The following is a 6,347-nucleotide window of genomic DNA, read 5'->3' as shown; positions in this document are numbered from 1 at the left end:
ATTACTAGAGGCATCCTTGACGCGACCCCGGTGATTTTTGGGTCGATCAAGGAGGGTATTATCGAGCTGATGGAGGATCGCCTTAGGGATTTTAGGAGAGATATGGAACCTAGCCAGTTCGGGGCTCGTATGCTCTTCTTCAAGGATTTCAGGGGGTGTGGAGCACCATACTTCTTTGGGTTGAAAGACCCCATTGCAGCTAGACGGTGGATAGCAGACATTGAGTCTGCTCAGCTGACCAGCTTCTGCCCTAAGGGGTCGAAGGTGAGATTTGTTGCGGGTTGTTTGAGGGAGCGAGCCAGGGACTGGTGGGAGGAGATTGGTTATGCTTTGGGAGGTCCGACCGTTAAGGCCATGACCTGTCCGGATTTTGTAACCAGGTTCCAGGCAGAGTTCGCGCCAGCAGTGGAGATTCAGCAGCTGGCCAGGGAGTTTTTGGACATGAGACAGACGATAGAGATTGTGATGGATATTACCGCCAAGTTTAGGGAGAGTGCCTTGTTGGTGCCCCAATATGTAGCTGATGAGGAGATGAAGAAAACCCGGTATCATGATATGTTGAGAGAAAACATAAGAGAGTTTGTTAGCTATTCGGCGTGCCCGACTCTGGATGATATGATTGTCAGGCCACGAGAGCGAGAGATTGATATGAAGTACATTGGGAAGAGGAAGGCAAAGCCTGGTAAAATTGTTGGGGTTTTAGCGAAGAAACCCAAGGGATTCGACCCGAGGTCGAAGGGCCAGCAGGGCCGGAGCCGCTGTGGGAAATACGGCGAACCACATGAGGGAGCTTGTAGATCAGGGGGCTCAGGCTGCTATAAGTGCGGCAAGACGGGACACTTTAGCAGGGATTATACTGCCCCTACTCCCACCCTTTAGATATTAGACCTGATTTGCTTTCATTTCAATCAGAGGGGCCACAAGAAGTCCCATTCCCGAGTCTAGCATCAGGAGCACCAGTGGTGGCGCCAACTCCAGCAACCCTGCCGATCATAGATGGCCGTCAAGACAAGACGGATGCTCCAGTGGTGAGGAGCCGATCCTTTCCGTTGACCGCCGAGGGGGCCACCCGATCTTTCGTATCTCTTGCGCTCAACAAGAGGTTTGCCGGATCTCCCAGTGTGCTAGACTACCCGTTAGAGGCTGAGATTGCAGACAGTCGGTCCGTCCGAGCATCAAGGGTCCATCAGGATTGTGTTTTGAGGATGTGCAACGAGCGTTACGCTATTGACTTGGTTCCCATCCCTCTGCGTGGGAACAAGGTCATAGTAGGGATGGATTGGCTGAGCCCCAATAGGATAGTGATTGATTTCAAGCACCAGCTAGTACGTGTGCGGACCCCAAGCGAGGGAGAGTTGGTGGTATAGGGAAAGGGGGCTCCGCGCGGCCCCATTTTATGTTCAGGTGCTAGGGCCAGACGTTATCTCCATCAGGGTTGCTCTGGGTTTGTTGCTTATGTTATGGATACTCGAGAGCAAGATAGAGCGATGGTTGATGGAGTGCCAGTTATTCAAGAATACCCAGACGTGCTTCCGGAGGATTTACCGGAGTGCCTCCGGAGAGGCAGGTGGAGTTCTGGATCAATCTGGTTCCTGGTGCAGCCCTAATAGCCAAGGCACCATATCGATTGGCCCCACCAGAGATGCATGAGTTGTGTACGCAGCTGCAGGAGCTTCTAGATAAGGGATTTATCAGGCCGAGTAGTTCACCTTGGGGGTGCACCGATCCTGTTTGTGAAGAAGAAGGATGGGTCACACCGGATGTGTATTTTCTACCGGGAGTTGAACAAGCTAATGGTGAAGAACCGTTATCCACTCCCGAGGATCGACGATTTGTTTGACCAACTTCAGGGGGCGTAATGGTTTTCCAAGATTGATCTACGCTCGGGAAACCACCATATAAGGGTAAGGGCGAATGATGTGCAGAAGACAACCTTTCAGACTCGATATGGCCATTAAGAGTTCGTGGTGATGCCTTTTGGGCTCACCAATGCCCCAGCCGCGTTCATGGACCTCATGAACCGCGTGTGCAGACCGATGTTGGATTGGTCGGTGATAGTATTTATTGATGATATCCTGGTCTATTCCAAGACCCAGGAGTAGCATGAAGAGCATCTACGAGAGGTGGTGGATACCCTTAGGAGGGAGAGATTGTATGGAAAGTTCTCCAAGTGCGAGTTTTGGTTGCGCGAGGTGCAGTTTCTGGGGCACCTTGTCAACCAGGACGATATTCTGGTTGATCTGGCCAAAGTGGAGGCCGTGATGAGATGGGAGGTCCTGAAGTCTCCATCTAAGAATCAGAGCTTCCTTGGGCTAGCTGGATATTATTGGAGATTTCTCCAGGACTTCTCCAAGATAGCAGTACCTCTGACCCGATTGACGAAGAAGACTGTCGTTTTCTACTGGGTTCCTGAGCAGCAGGCATCATTTGAGACTTTGAGGCAAAAGATATGCGAGGTGCCGATTTTGACTCTGCCTGAGGGTGTCGAGGATTTCGTAGTTTATTGTGACACGTCTATTTCGGGATTAGGCGCGGTCTTGATGCAGAGGGGGCATGTCATCGCGTACGCCTCGAGGCAGTTAAAGCCTCACGAGGCAAATTACCCGACACATGATTTAGAGTTGGGGGCAGTGGTTTTCGCCCTCAAGATTTGGCGACACTACCTTGGTGGGGCCCGTTGTATTATTTACACGGATCACAAGAGTCTGAGGTACCTGATGGATCAGCCAAATCTGAACATGAGGCAACGTCGGTGGTTGCATGTGGTGAAGGACTATGATTGCGATATCCTTTACCACCCAGGGAAGTATAATGTGGTGGCCGATGCTCTTAGCCGCAAGGCAGTCGCGACTCTGATCAAGGATATCTGTCTGAGGATGACAGTGGTGACTCCTCTTCTGGAGCGGATTTGGGAGGCTCAGCTGGAGGCTATGAAGGAGGAGCACCGGAAGAGTGAGCGCATTGTAAGTCAGATTTCCTCCTTCGATTATGATAGCCGTGGGTTATTGACCCTCCATCATAGGGTGTGGGTTCCGTACTCGGGTGGTGTGCGCCAAATCCTGATGGAGGAGGCGCACAAGTCCAGATTTTCCATCCATCCCGGGGCGACGAAGATGTATAGAGATATTCGTCCTGATTACTGGTGCCCTGCATGAAGCGGGATGTAGCCTGGTACGTCAAGAGGTGCTTGACCTGCAAGAAGGTCAAGGTCGAGCACCATAGACCTCACAGCAAGATGCAACCATTGGACATCCCCGTGTGGAAGTGGGAGGAGATTACCATGGATTTCATCACTAAGTTGCCGCGGACGGCGCGAGGAGTTGATGCGATATGGGTCATCGTGGATCGGTTAACCAAGAACACCCACTTCATTCCGATCCAGGAGAGCATTTATGCCGAGAAGCTGACATATATCTATATCAGGGAGGTCGTGGCTCGCCACAGGGTGCCGATTTCTGTGATTTCCGACAGAGACGTGCGGTTCACTTCTAGATTCTGGAAAAAATTTCATGATGAACTGGGTACTCGTCTGCACTTCAGCATAGCCTTCCACCCGCAGACGGATGGTCAGAGTGAGCGGACCATCCAGACATTGGAGGATATGTTGTGGGTGTGCGTTCTGGATTTCGGTGGTAGTTGGGATACATATCTCCCGTTGGATGAGTTCTCTTATAACAATAGCTACCACGCCATCATCGATCGGCCTCCCTTTGAGATGATTTATGGGAGGAAGTGCAGAACTCCTATATGTTGGGGTGAGGTCGGTCAGCGAGTCATGGGGAGTACCGAGGTGGTGCTCAAGACGACTGAGATGATCCAGAATGTCCGGAGTAGACTCCAGACGACTCAGAGTCAGCAGAAGAGCTACGCCGACAGACGCCGATCGGACATAGAGTTTCAGGTCGGGGATATGGTCCTCCTGAAGGTGTCACTTTGGAAAGGTGTCATTCGCTTCAGGAAGCGGGGAAAGTTGGGTCCCAGGTATATCAGACCCTTCAGGATTATAGCCCGAGTGGGCAAGGTGGCGTACCGACTAGACCTTCCGGAGGAGCTCAGACAGATCCACAACACTTTCCATGTCTCGCAGCTGCGGAAGTGCTTGGTTGATGATTCCGTGGTGATTCCTTTGGAGGACATTCAGGTGGACGACCACCTGAACTACATAGATAGGCCAGTAGCGATTCTCGATAGGAAGACGAAGGATCTGAGGAACAAAAGGGTTGAGCTGGTAAAGGTGCAATGGCAGCACCGTAAGGTCTTAGAATGGACGTGGGAGCCAGAGGACGAGATGAGGGAGCATTACTTGGAGCTATTTCCAGCAGCAACAACAGACTTCGAGGACGAAGTCTAATTCAAGTGGGGGAGTTTTGTAATGCCTAATTTGCCAAGTATTTCCTTTTGTTTCTTATTTGAGTAATAATATTATATTATTGGGAGGAGGGTCGTACGTTGGGCGTACATAGTGCAGGCACGACATACAAAGGTGAGGTACAAAGCGGGGGAAGCCCCTGCATACGTTGGGCATACCCATGCGTACGCTGGGCGTAAGCTTTCCAGATGCACCTTATATAAACACCTTAAATTTTAGGGTTTTCACCTTATATAAACACCTTAAGTTCATCCCAACCTTCATTCTCTCAGCCCCCACTGTCCCTAAAGTGCTAAACTCGAACCTTAAGCCTCTTGCATGCATTTTGAGCTAATCTTGTGCATTTTTGGTGATATTTGGTGATTTTGAAGAAGAAGGAGTTTGAAGAAGGAGTAAGAACGTGAAGAGGGTTGTAGATCCAGAAGTTTGACATTATTTCTGACTCATTTGAGGTATAAAGCTTTAACCTTGACCATTTCATGCTTAGATCTAGTTTTGGGGTGTTTTATGTTGCATTTTGGTTTCATAGTTGAGGTTTCTTGTGTTTTAGAAGTTCCAGTCCATAATAGTTGTCCTTTTAGGCTCTTAGAAGTGTTTGGAGCCATAAAAATCGGGCCTTGATGGTTTAGCCTCAACCATGCAACTGTTAGATGGCCAGAAAGTGTGTTTATGGACTTAAATCATGTCTTAACCCCCATCCATGCATGCAAAAACATAAATTTTAACTTTATGGTTTAGGACGTCATTAAGGCTCTGGATATATGTTCTGGACGTTAGGACTTAACTGATTAAGTCACAATGAAGCTTCTAAGGTGGCTGGCCAGTACGCTGCGTGTACTGGTTCAACTTCTCGTAACTGGTCAAGGCCAGTGTACGTTGGGCGTATGTGCCAAGTACGCCGCGCGTACGCATGCAGTGGGTCAAATGTGGTTTTTGGGCCTTAGGACTTTGGGCCTGGATTAGTTGGCCCTTAAGCCCACCTGTGGATTAAGGCCTTTGGGCATAGGCCTAGGATTTATGGTATTGGGCCTTAAAGCTTATTTGGATGGACTTGAATTTTTAATTTGAAAGTTGGGCCTTGGAAGGAAGAGGCCCAATAGGGCAAAGATAAGGGAACATTTGCCTTATGTCATGAATCAGGATTTGGGCCTCGGGGACAGGTTTAGATCCAATGTCTATATAGGAGATTTATTGTACTATAGGGAGAGGAGTTTCGAGTCGTCCAAGGAGTACGATTTGAAATTCGCAGTTAAAGTGAGTATCCCTTCGTGAATGTTACGGGTTGAAGGCACCAAGGCCGTTGAAACATCCCAAAAATATAGACCAAAAATTTCTTTTTAAAATCATTTATGAAAACCATATTCCAACCATATCATAATAAAACCATAAGTCATGTATCTCAAAACATCATCAAATCAGTCAATGTATCAAAATAATATATCATAAATCAGAGTGAATCCTCCCAGGCTAAAAACAATGGTGTGTGTCATGCAGTCATCCCGAGCTCTTTCCCTTGCTAGCGGAAGTACCTGAAACCAAAACTGAAAACCGTAAGCACGAAGCTTAGTGAGTTTCCCCAACTACTACATACCATACACATATCACATAACATATCTTGGGCCCCGCCCCTGCTACATCGAGCAGATCTCGGAATACATGTGAGCATAATCAAATATTACACAGAACCCTAAGCATATATCATCTCATTTACATATTTCCTTCGGCCTCGCTCGACATCGGACTATAATCCGGTATCATACTAACATCCATCGGGACCGCCCTGGCATCGAACCGAAGTCCGGAAACATACAATACAAACACATGCAAGAATCACAAAGACATCAAGCATACAAACATTCCTCGGGACCGCCCCGACATCATATCGAAATCCGAAAAAACGTATAATCCTACTTCGGGCCCCGCCCGACATCAGACCATAGTCTGGAACTACTACTAGCTAAACGGGTCGGCCTTGGTG

Source organism: Lactuca virosa, chromosome 1 (genome assembly GCF_052849685.1).
Source record: "Lactuca virosa cultivar CGN04683 chromosome 1, Lactuca_virosa_CGN04683_v6, whole genome shotgun sequence".
Classification (NCBI taxonomy): domain Eukaryota; kingdom Viridiplantae; phylum Streptophyta; class Magnoliopsida; order Asterales; family Asteraceae; genus Lactuca; species Lactuca virosa.
This window is presented reverse-complemented; position numbering follows the sequence as displayed.